Source organism: Talpa occidentalis, unplaced genomic scaffold, assembly GCF_014898055.3.
Source record: "Talpa occidentalis isolate TD23 unplaced genomic scaffold, MPIMG_talOcc4v2.1 talOcc4.6, whole genome shotgun sequence".
Lineage (NCBI taxonomy): Eukaryota > Metazoa > Chordata > Mammalia > Eulipotyphla > Talpidae > Talpa > Talpa occidentalis.
Window position 1 is genome coordinate 117,351,432 of NW_023604972.1, and position 12,906 is coordinate 117,364,337.

Here is a 12,906-nt window from a genome sequence, read left to right on the forward strand (position 1 = left end):
GAGTGTGGGGGGTGAGAGCATTCACCAGAGACAGAGTGGGGAGAACAGACGGACTGAAATACACTGCTGAGGGGAGCAGCAGGCGAGACGGGAGTGGTCTGCTGTGCCATGTGGGTAGCTCCCTGGCTGGGGATCTGAGCTTGTGCTGCAGTGGCTGGCAATAGCTCGAGAGCACTATCTTTAACCCCTGCACCACCAGGGAGGCCCAATATGTTTTCTGCTAAACCATTTGGAAATAATCTACAAACATGATGATACTTTACGCCTAAATTTTTTTTAGCATTACAACTTAGAATTCCTCAATAATAGACATTTTCTGTATCATCACATTGTCAACTTTCTATCTAAAATATGAAATTTGAGAGTCCATTCACGTTTCCCCAGCTATTTTCAGAGAATTCTAGTTTAATTAACCAATCACGGTTCACGTATTTCAATTCAGTGTTATATCCCCTGAATATCTTTTAATCTAAGAAACTTCTCTGCTGCTTCCTTCCATCTCCTCTTCCCTCCTCCCCCTTTTTCCTTCCCTTTTTCCCTCCCGCCTTCCTTCCCATGGCATGGAATTTGAAAAAAGAGCCCAGGCCAGAATCTGTCCCACTTTGTGGGTTTCTCTTGTGAAAAAGTAATATCACAGGAATCATTTTAAATGGGGCCAAGCATTCACTGCAGAAAAACTGCTTGTTTAAACTGGGTCAGACATCTGGACTGGGACACGCTGCCAGCTTTCCTAGAAGTCAACAAGAACATCCTTGTTGCAAAGGCTGATAAAAATAAATTTTTACTTTGTGACCCCTCCGAGACCTGTCAACCTTGAAACCTGACGCCCTGACCGTTTTTACCTTGTGACACCTTTATCTGACCATCATTGCACACATTACCTCATCCTTCCTTGCCTTCTAAAAACCCACCTGATTTTTGTTCCTCTTTTGATTTCTGCCTAAATCTGCATGCCGTACTGCAATTCTCTATTCCCGAGCAAGTGCATTTCGGCTTGTCTGCTGAGCTGCTGTCTGCTTGCTGTTAACCTTTATGGTCTTGCAACAGGGTGGTCCCCAGGAAAGGGGGAGTTTCCCTGCCCCACCCAAGGGAGGGGGGAGCTGAGCAGGAAGAGAAGAAGCTGCAGGAAGAGACTGAGGAAGAAAGCAGGATGGAGCCAGGAGACCTGGAGGAGGCGCATGGAGCCTAGAGACATGTGAAGAAACTGAGCTTGTCTTTTGGTCGTGGACTGGGTGACACAGATGTGGGTGAGACCCATGGGGAGGAGACAATGGCAGCTTTTATCTGGATGTTGATTTTGCTCTTTTCCTTCCGGGCTTGTCCGGTTGTTTGTGACCCTTTTCTGTGAGTCCCCACTGGAAGATGCTTTAGACTTGTAGCAGGCTTTGGGGCCTTGTTCTGGGCCGATCCCATATGGATGGAGTTTTACCCACGAGGGGACGGGTAACTTTGGGTGCTTCATTTAGACACTAGACTCTTTGCCTTTCCTGTATTGTTTCCTAGTTTTATTAAAGATCCTTCCCATTACTCTCATGTGTTTTGTGTTGATGCGGCGGATGGCCGAACCCATTTAGAATAGGCAGGTTTGCGGGGCTTGGGCTGCTCCTCTCCCTGTCTTATAACAGTCTCAGACACGAGATGTGAAGAGACAAACCTTGACTGCTGCTCATCACCTCCAGACAGGTGAGGAACCCCCATGAGCCTCCTGGGCTCCCTGCTTGTAAGCACCTCACAGTTGGGAAGGCTCCACTCAGAATAGAATTCAGCTGCCCCTTTGAGTGCCCCACCCGTATTTGAGATTTGCTTCACTTGATGCAGCTGCTAGAGATTTTCCCCTCTAAGTCTTACATTAGTGGATCTTAGGAAGTTTGCGAGTATTTGGTATAATTCTGTAGAAAAGTTCTTGGCTTTTCTGTAATTGTAAAAATTCTTCAGCCCCGTGCCCCCAAGCTTATCAAATGTACAAATATTTTGATTCTCATCTTTTTTTTTTTTTTTAATAAAATGGACCAGAATAACTAAAGAGACTTTAGAATTACAGTGGCCATCTCAGGAATCTGTGGACCTCCCAAAACGTACATTTTTTTTTAAAAGATTTATTTATTTATACAAACACTGGGGTACAGCCAGAGGGGTGGGAGGGTGAGAGAATTCACCAGAGACAGAGCAGGGAGCAGAACAGGCAGAAGGACAGAAGACACTAATGAGGGTAGAAGTAGGTGAGCCAGCAGAGGTCTGCTGCGCCATGTGGGACTCTTCCTGGCCGGCAGGGATTGGAACCAGCCCTGCAGAGGCCGCGGACAGCCTCAAGGCGCTGCGCTCAACCTGCTGCACCACTGGGGAGGCCCTCAAAACTTACTTTCTTGCATGCAAAATGGGGTCATGTGTATTCTCAACGTCAAGCAAAATCAAAAGGGATGCTTATTTGGCATTAGTGTCCAAGACACATCAGTACGAAAATTATCCCTTCAAGAGACTATTACAAAACTGAGGCCAATAAATAAAAGATAAGGAAATCTCTGAGATCTAACCGGTCTCATCCTGCTCCCTCTGCCTGACCACCCCATATCCGCCTTTTGTGTCAGAAGGAAACCCAGAAGGTCAGTTAAGGTTTCCCTTTGTCTCCTTGTTTTCTGAGAACTTGGCTTGGTCCCCAAAATATAACTGGACAGAAATGTGGGTAAAACTCCATTTGCAGCTAACATCTCTTACGGGAATCATCTTAGTCTTTCTTTGCCTATGCTTAGAATGATGCTGGGCCTTAGGGAGAGAATCTCCCTTGCCCACTCTTTACGGGCACCTCTTAGGTGGATGGAGTTGACTAATATTGCCAGAATTATTTTCTGTTCTGGCTGATACCTGACGAGAGATGAAAAGGATTTTTAAATAGTTCTATGGTCAAAGTTTGGAGAAAGTGGAAACTGATATTTAGAGCCTGATAGCACAGAAGAAAAAAAAAGTACTCAGAAAGAAAAGCATTCCCCCCAAATTCAGCTCCAAATCTAGAAAGATCTTCCCAAGACAGCAAATTGAATGAAACTGAGAAAGTTGGATGTAGCAGGCTACAAATCATCTTGGAGCCATTAAAAGGTGACTTCATTTTACAAGCCCTTTGTGATTCTAGAAATAGCTCCTATTCAAGTATTATAAAATTCTGGCCTTAGGAAAGGGTCAAAGTCTTCCTGGGGAAAAGAAAATTCTTATCTGAATCATTTCATTTAAATTCAAGCTTCAGGGAGAGAATAAACAGAAGAAAAGAAGGATGCCATTGTTGGGCAAGGAAGCAGCAGCAAGGCAGGGATGGAGAGAAGTTGACAGGTTGGGGGCCTGAGAAAAGAGGGGGTGCTGGAAAGCTGTGGGGCCGGGAAGGTGGGAGGCCAGGAGACAGACGGGGGAGCTGAGAGGTTGGCAGCAGAGAGGCAACAACCAAACCTCCCAACCCCTAAGAGCTCAGCAGTCTCCATGATCTTCACGCTCTCCTCCTGGCCTCTCTCTCCGGCTTCTCCCAGCTTCACGCCCCTGAAATCTCCTTTTATCCCTTGCTTCTCAGCCCAGGTGTCCATATTTACATATGAAAACACCCTGTACTCAGTCTTCCAAGTGCTTTTTGCATTAACACCTTATCACGTGTGGGCAACAAAACTTGGGAGGAAAGCAAGGCCACAGGTGGCAGCCATAGAGGCCTGGTGCAGGAGGCAAAAAATAGGCTGAGTAACTCCATTTTCCGTACACCATTTAGTGGTGAGCTTACATGTCTATGTACATGTTGATTTTCAATGATGTACACCTGAAATTAAAGCAATGTTATAATGCAATGCTGCTGAAAAAAAGATAGAACAAGAAAACTAAAAACAGCTATATGAAGGCTTCTTTTGCTCCAAATCTAGCCCACAGGAGTTTTGTACCTGATTGATGGGATCTTGGCAACCTCTCAACACCTTGTTGATAACAGCTGGAGTTGGCACCACTTTGGAACCCAGCCTCCATACTATTTGACCCTGAAGGCAAATCCCTCATGAGAGCGCCACCCAACCTCTGGAAGCATCCAAGTTAGCTCGGAGCCCAGAGACAGAGCAAAGGGGACCACCCATAGCACATAAATAGGCCAGGCCTCTGTCAGTCACTACCTGCCTCCTAACAAACAGGCCAGCAAGTACACCAGGACCTCCTAGAACACACACAGCTGTGGAATGATGTGGCTATCAGCTACACCCCTCTGACAGCCCTAGGCCTGCCAGACCCACCCCCCTACAGGACCTCATGTGAGCTACGTCCCCTGTGGGTGTCCCCAGTGCTGGTCAGAGCAGTGCCTGTGGCCTACTCCGACCGCCAGTGTGGTGCAGGAGGGGCTCTGGCAGCACACGTTACAGCTGAGGGGGCATCAGAGCCCCTTGTCCATGTTGGGTCCAGCTGAGGGATCTCAGCATTGTCCACAGTCTAGCAGCAGCCCCAGACCTGGTCCAGAAGGCCCACTATGCCCATAAGACCCACCAGGCCTGCACAGTCTGCAGCAGTCCCCCACTGAGCACTCCCAGCCACACTCACAAGACTGCCTTTCTGCCATTTCTGCCTGCTCCAGCTACCAGGCCCCACACATGGAGGGCCACAGCTACCACCTCCAGCAGCTCAGTTACCCCAGTTTACCTTTGCATCCCAACTACTAGCTTACTAGCTGAGGACCATGCCTCCAGCAGCCAGCCACCCCTTAATACCAGGGATGCTGTTTGGACCACACCCCTCCGTTGGCCTAGTGAACACTAACAGCAGGCACACTGGCTCACATCCAGCAGCAACTTCAGGCAGAAGTGCTGAGGGGCCCTGTGTGTAAACTGTCCTTAATCAACTCTAAGTGTGATTAATGGATGTGCCTGCTTTGTTCTTTGGATTCAGATTAGTTTCTCAATTTGGGGAAATTTGTTTCTTCCATCACACACCACTGAATCCCCCTGGTCCTCTAATCTCTTTAGCTGACTGCCCCCAGGCATGGCCTCTTGATTTGAGACTATTCTCTAATTTGGAATTAGCATTTGCTCGCTATTATAGGGATTTTGTTATTCTAAATTACATAGCTTGATATTTTAGAACACCGATGCTTTAGAATGGTCACTAAGGTCTCTGAGTCTTTATGAGAACTTTGAGAAACTCTACAAGATACTTGCTGTTAAAGTAAACTCGAAAGTAAAGCCTTTCGCACCTGAAAGTTTAATACCTATTATTTAAAAAAATGTAGAAAACCAGAAATAGAAGGTAATTTTCTTATCTTGAAAAAGGTTATTCAACAAAAGGTTTATAGCAAATACCATATTTAATGAAGAAACTTTGGACATTTTCCTTTAAAGGTCAGGAATATGACAAGCATGCTTGCTACCATTCATACTGATCTACAAAGCACTGAAGAATTGACTAATGAGCACTCTCTTACTCTCCCATTCTGTACATGTGACTTAGAAGGTGTAGGTGCTAAACACAGACATTTACTGCTTATATCCCTCTTGAAAAACAGACTTGCCACTTGCCACCCAACTGCAGAGAATGCAGGAAGCAGACAGCTTCAGCAATCTGCCCCTTCACCAGCCCAGCTCACTTGCAGAAAAACCTTCCCCCAAGGTCATACCCTTCCTGGAGCACCTGTTATTTGGTGACTGAACCAGGAAATGCATAAAGGGACGGCTGTTTTGACCCAATGGGACCCAATCTGGGACAAATCTGATTGTCCATTTCCAAAACTCTTTGCTGAGATGGCTGAGGTTTTGTCAGTCTGTATAAATGGTCACTTTTACCCTGTACCTCTCCTGATTCCTCCCCTTTCCTTTCATAGGTATTTATCCCACAGTAACACCTTGAATACCTGCAAAAAAAAAAAAAAGAAAGAAAGTAAAGCCTTTCTCTGGCCTGACGCTCTTGTTGCCCAAATGAGACCTAAAAGCTCATAAGGAAGCCCTTTGAGATGCTGGAAATGAGCCTTCCAAAAACCAAACTTGAAGAAACTCAACCCAATGATTGACCAGCAATACTTTCCAGTGATGCTTTCAGAGACAGACCTTAGTCAGAAGAAATGTAGGAATTGTGAACGGTGATATAACTGCATTTTAAAACAGGTAGAAAGCAGGGGCCTCCCAAGTGGCTCAAAGGGTTAAGACGCAGCACTATGAAGCTATGGCAGCCACTGCAGCACAAGTTCAATCCTTGGCCAAGAAAGTGACACACATTGTGCAGCAGACCTTTCCTGCCTTGCCCGCTGCTCCCCTCAGCGGTGTATTTCTGTCAGTCCTCCTGTTCTGCTCCCCACCTGTCTCTGGTGAATCCTTTGACCCCTCCACCCCCACCCCGCACCTCTGGCCTGTATCCTAGTTCTTGTTTGCATAAATAAATATCTTTTAGGGCCTCCCCGGTGGTGCAACGGTTGAGCGCTGGGTTGCGAAGGTGCCCGTGGCCTCTGTAGCGCCGGTTTGATCCCCGGCTGCTCCCCTGCCACCGGAGGAGAGTCCCACATGGCGCGCAGACCTCTCCTGCCGCCCGCTTCTCCCCTCAGCAGTGTATTTCAGTCCTTCTGCCTGCTCTGCTCCCCGCTCTGGCTTTGGTGAGTTCTCTCACCCTCCCGCGCTTCTGACTGTGCCCAGTGCATGTATAAACAAAACAAACAAAAACAAACAAATAAATAAAAAAAAACATGCCTCTAAAAAAAAAAAATAAAAAAAAAATAAATATCTTTTAAAAAAAAAAAAGTCAAAAGCAGTCACTGCAGAGAAATTGTTTTCTAAACTGGGTCGGAGCTCTGGACTAGGCCAAACTGCCAACCTTTTAAGAAGTCAACAAGAATGAGAATATCCTGTTTGAAAGGACTGATAAAAGCTCAATAGCAATACTTTGGCTTTGTGATCCTTCCCCTGATCATTTCTACCTTGTCACTCTTTCACCTGATAACATCTTATTCACTGTTTCAAACTTCTTTTTCCCTCTATAAAAAGCCTGACTCCTTGAGACATGTTTTAGGTTTCTGCTTAGATCTGTGTACCCCAAATTGTACTTCTCCACTATTCTCAGATAAATGCATTAGACTTGCCCATTAACCTTACTGTTCTGTTAAAAGTCTGTTTCCACAACTATGAACCAGAGACACACTATGGGTGGGGGTGGGGGCAGGGAAAGGAGTGATAACAGGAATCTAGAAAAACCTAAATAAGGGACCAGGAAAAAGAATAGTTATAAGAAAGAAAAAATCAAAATCAACAAACAAATATGAACCAGAGACACACTATGGCGGGGGGGAGGAGGGATTGGGGTCAAAATAAGGGGGTTGCAATTGTATGGGGAATATAAAAATAAAATTAAAAAAATAATAATAAAACATAAAATATAAAAATAGAATAAAATAAAAGTCTGTTTCCTCATGATCACATTCAGGCTTTCCTTTTTTTTTTTTTAAGTCTAAATGTTTCCTATGTGAATTTTTATATTTCTTATTGTATAATTTAGAGTTCACAAACATAGAGTTCATTTTGTTATTAAAGTTTTAGCTGAATATCACTTTAAAAATCCAATTTGAGGGCCTCCCCTGGACACACACACACACACACACACACAATTTGAGTAGCTAATGTTGTTTGAATTGATACATTCTGGTGCTGAGGGAAAGCACCTGCTTTGCTCTGGGAGCCATCTGACTCCTACAACCAGTTCTCAGAATTGGTTCCATGCGAGATGATTTTGCACACAATGAGCCGGCATCTTTTCACCTCTAATTCACCTTCCCTCCATGCTGTAGTTTCCGTACTACATCACTCCTCTTCTGCCTTCTCCTTGTCCACAGAGGCTTTGAGTAAGAGAGTAAGAGCCTGGTTTTCCTGAGCAGACATCAGATGCAGAAGCAGAGTCCACTGTGGCAGGTGTCATGTCCTGGGCCTTCCTGCTGACCAGCCCTGTGGTGTTGCCAGAATAAGCTGGAGGTGATAATGGAGTACATGCAAGTCCCGAGAGTCTTATTACTAATTTAGCATGAAACTTATTTATTCTCACCAATAATCCTGTGAGCGTTGTACTGATACTTCTTCTTTATGAATGAAGAAATCTGAAACTCAGAGAGGTAAAATAACTTTCCCAAGGTCACCTTGTATATGGCAGAGACAAGCCTTGGACTAGGTCTCCAGGCTCTTTCCAATTTTCTGATCAGCCCTGGCAACGGACCCCAGAAAAGTAGGCATTGAAGTGAAGCAAAGGGAGAGAAATTCAGATAAGGATCTGTGCCAGGGGTAGAACATTTGACTGCAGATAATGATCTGTGCATCTGGTGATTCGGGTGGGGCTAGGGCATGCCTGCCACAGTTTTACTTGGAAGTCCTAGAACTAAAACATACTGCTACTGGCATTGTTGGCATTGGCAAGCACCATCTTCAGAGAGTGAGACAGGTCCCAACCTGATTTTATTGAGTTTCATACTCTTAGGAAGTAGAGGATATTGCGTACTATTTAGTATTTGTTTTGCAAAATCTCCTCACCTGGTTCTTTTTTTTTTCAACTTAAAGACATATTTTATCAGAAAACAAAAAAAAAACACATTCTTCTACTCAATCCTATCATGTTTTTAAATGTAATAGTACAGGTGATCTTGAGGAAAATGTCCTTCAATGTCCTAGTCCATTTAGGCCGCTAGAACAAAATAACAGAGACTGAGTGACTTATAAACAATAAGCATTTATTTCTCACAGTGCTGGAGGCTGGGAATTCCAGCACGAGGGCTCCATTGATACTGTGTCTGGTGCAAGCCCCCCTTCCATTACAGACTGCTGACATCTTGCTATATCTTCCCAGGGTGCAAAGGACCAGGGCTCTTTCTGTAGTCAATAATCCCATTCATGAGGATTCAGCCATGAGGAGTTAAGTACCCCCAAGCACCCACAAAGTTCCACCTGTTTGATTCTCAACTTTCGGAATTGTCCTGGGCCTATCAGAATGGCTAACAATAAAAGATGAAATTACCAAATATCGGTGAAGATATGGAGCAACTGGAACTCTCATGTGTAGTGGAAGGGGGATAACTTAATGAAAATCGCATTGGAAAATGTTCTAGTAGTGCCACATGTCTACATGTGACCTAATCCCACACTTACATAATACCCAGTTTAGTCACTTGTTCACCAAAGCATATGTGTAACAATGTTCATGGCAGCCCTATGATCATCCTGCAAAATATACAAACATTGAATCTTTATGTTGTACACCTGAAACAAATATAATGTTATATGTCAATTATACCTCAAAAAGTCACATTAAAAATTCATTTTCCATTATGCTTATTCATGTTTCTATAGCTTTTATGCTCCAGCAATTTAAAACATTTTAAGCTGTATGGCACAAATGAAGAGGTGCTATTAGGAAATAAAGCAGATCCACTAAAACATGACTTTGATAATTAAATGATACCGATTAGAAACATCACCAAAGGGGATTATAGACAGATTAATAATCGTTCCATCACCTGACTTTTTTTTTCAAAGATTTATTTTATTTTTATGCATATAAGAACTGGGGTACAGGCCAGAGGTGCAGGAGGTGGGGTGAGAGTATTAACCAGAGACAGAGCAGGGAACAGAACAGGCAGATTGACCGAAATATACTGCAGAGGGGAACAGCGGGTGAGTCAGGAGAGATCTGCTGCGCCATCTGGGTTTCTCCCTGGCTGGGGATCGAACTCGTACTGCAGTGGCTACAGTTAGCTTCATAGGTTGCGTCTTAACCCCTTGCGCCACCAGAGAGGCCCTCCATCACCTGACATTTGAGAAAAAATACTTCTGCAAAAATTTTTACCTTGGTGATATGTAAAACTTCAACAAGCTGTGAACGCAATTGACTATCCAACTAAGGAGACACCCATACAAAGTTTTAGCCATAGCAACTGACATCAGTAGTACTTTCTATAGACTCGGATGAGATCATTATTTCTCCTCTGGTGACCACTTGGTGGGAGATGAGAAATTCTGGTAGCTCATCCACATGAGTGCAAAGCAAAGGGGCAGAATTCACCAGAGCCTGTGGTTGGAAAATATGGCTCTAATCAATACAGCCGGTTCAGCTGCCACAGAAGAAAAGTCAGTATTTCCAAGATTCAAAGTTGCAGCCAGGACACTGGGTGGGCCTGCTTGCTCCACTGTAAAACCTCTGACTTTGAAACATTGTTCAATTATTCATATTGGGATTTATAGAAACCATTATTTATCATGGTCTGTACTGTTCTGAGGTGGTCATTGTATAGGTATCTGGGAGGCTATTTTCAGGGAATGTATAGCAGAAAAACTTCTTTTCATTTAAGTCAGTATAGATATAGTAAATAAAAAAGGAAAATTTTTTTTTCCTCCAATGATTTGGTGGATAACTCTGGATTTCTCCTGAAGATATTCAGAGATCTGTGTGGAGGTGTAATATCTGGGTGAGGCTGGAGGCACAAGGGTGAAAGAGTTCACCAGAGACAATGTGGAGAACAGAAAAGATGGATTTATTGAAATACCCTGCAAGAGCAGCGGGCAAGACGGGAGATGCACGCCTGTCGGGAAGAAGGATTTGAGGCTCTCTTTAATACTGTTTTTGTGGGTTTTCTAACATGAGTTACCAGTTTGCACCAGTTATCAGCCTGTGCAACCACCAGATTATCTGGTCTCAGGCACTGACCTTTGACACAGAAAGATGTCCTACCCTCTGCTTTTGCACACCTGAAGCTGGGCTGGTTTTTCTGCTCAAGGTGGTCAGTCTTGTGGCCCAGTTCCCATGGCACCCTTTTTCAAACCTCCCAAACCTACCTGCTGGGCAAGGAGTGGGGGCTTTGCTTTTAACCTTATTAAATGATACCCTGACAATCTGTGGCCCCTTATAATTGCAGAAGAGGTAAATTTAATTTCCAAGTACTTTCCAAATAGACTAGAATTGTCATTTATAGTAGCGTAGGCTTTGCCAAAGTTTTCCACCAGTGTTCACTTGTAAAATCTTCTCTTGCAAGTTTCTGTTATTAGACTTTTCAAGTACCAGTAGCTGCTCAACTAAAATAAGAACATTTTCAGTCTTTCTGGCATTCTTTTCTCCAGAAATAACAATGCACTGATCTGGATTACGTACTCTCTGAAAGGGTTAAGAGCAATGCGTATATCTCCCACATAGATATAAAGATGACCTCTAGACTAATATTTCTCAAGTTGCTCTGAGACTATATTTTCTTCCAAAACTCCTAGGGTTACTAAGTAATCTACATTCCTGGGAGGGAGATTTTACTAGAGAGGCCCCCACTCCTTGCCCAGCAGGTAGGTTTGGGAGGTTTGAAAAAGGGTGCCATGGGAACTGGGCCACAAGACTGACCACCTTGAGCAGAAAAACCAGCCCAGCTTCAGGTGTGCAAAAGCAGAGGGTAGGACATCTTTCTGTGTCAAAGGTCAGTGCCTGAGACCAGATAATCTGGTGGTTGCACAGGCTGATAACTGGTGCAAACTGGTAACTCATGTTAGAAAACCCACAAAAGATTTTACTAGATTCGCACATCTAGTCTAGAGATGTGCGAATTTACTTCTTGGTGTGAATGTATTTCAGCCTGTTTTTTTTCAGTGCCTCCCATGCTTTGATGAATATCGATGAATTTCATGAGTTGTTTTTGCAACTTCACATCTTTGCCATCAATTTGAGTAATGCATTTATGCTTTAAAAGATCTGACACAGTTGGACGCTTTTCATAACCTTTACAAAGCAATTGCTAATGAAGTACTTGAATTCTGCTGCCCATATCTCAGGCTGCTTAGTTCGGGGGTAGATTTCTCAGTATTTTGAAGAATAGACTCATGAGATGCAGGTCAGTGGACAGAGGGTCTCAATCCACTAGCTCAATGGCCATGATCTCCAAGAACCACATGTCATGTCTGGCCATGGTATCCAATTGCTGTTCTCACACAATCACCTCAGGAGTCATCTAAAATCATGATCCTTTAGATGTATTCCCCTGGTGCCAGGTGCTGGTGAGCTGAGGTGACACCCCAAAGTCCACCAATTTAACTCCATCTTCAGTGGACAGCAGTGATATTATTTTCTTCTACATCAAGATGGATGGTGCCTTTGTTATGTAAATGCTGAAGTCCCATTAAGTGCTTCATACACAATGTAGGCAATTATCAGTTCACTCATTCTTTGTTCTTCTTCAGAAATCATTTTCATGGGGCCTCCCTGGTGGTACAAGGGGTTAAGTCTCAGCACTATGAAGCTATCCGCACACACTGAAGCACCAGTTTGATCACTGGCCAGGGAACTAACCCACATGGCACAGCAGAGCCCTCCTGTCTCATCCACTGCTCCTCTCAGAGTTGTATTTCAGTCACTCCACCTGTTCTGCTTCCCACTCTGTCTCTGGTGTATCTTCTCACTCCCCCTATGTTTCTCCCCCACACCTCTAACCTACACCCCGCTCTTGTATGCATAAATAAATAAATCTGTAAAAAAAAAAAACCAAGAAATCATTTTCACAAAATCACTAACTGTCCATTGCACAGTTCAAGAGCAAACTACAACTTATTTCCACTTATTTTATTCTAAAGTACATGCTATAGGATTTTACTGCATTAGGGTAATTAGAGAGTGCTTGTAAGATGTTATACTCTGTTTCAGTCTCTTCATCAACATCATAAATTGGATCCAGAAATTTAACAGCTGTTTTTGGACCATTTTTTCATTCCACACTTTAACTTTCCTGTAAATTCCTTTGTCCATATTTCCAGTGATTTTTCATGGATCAGAAGGATTGGGGGAATTATCAAAGATGATTGTTTATCCAATTAATGGAAGCACTCAAAAGTTAAAATCACTTCTGCTAGAGAAATGCTCTCTGGACAAGAGTTCCCTGGATTGAATCCTCACAGCCCAGGTCACAGCTTCCTCCACCCC

General features: G+C 43.8%; 1 pseudogene; it reads right to left on the bottom strand.

Annotated features, from left to right (window-relative positions):
• Positions 1-9,800: 9,800 nt before the first annotated feature.
• The window catches only part of LOC119260449 (myosin-IIIa-like), a 29,269-nt pseudogene continuing 26,163 nt past the window's right edge, over positions 9,801-12,906 (bottom strand).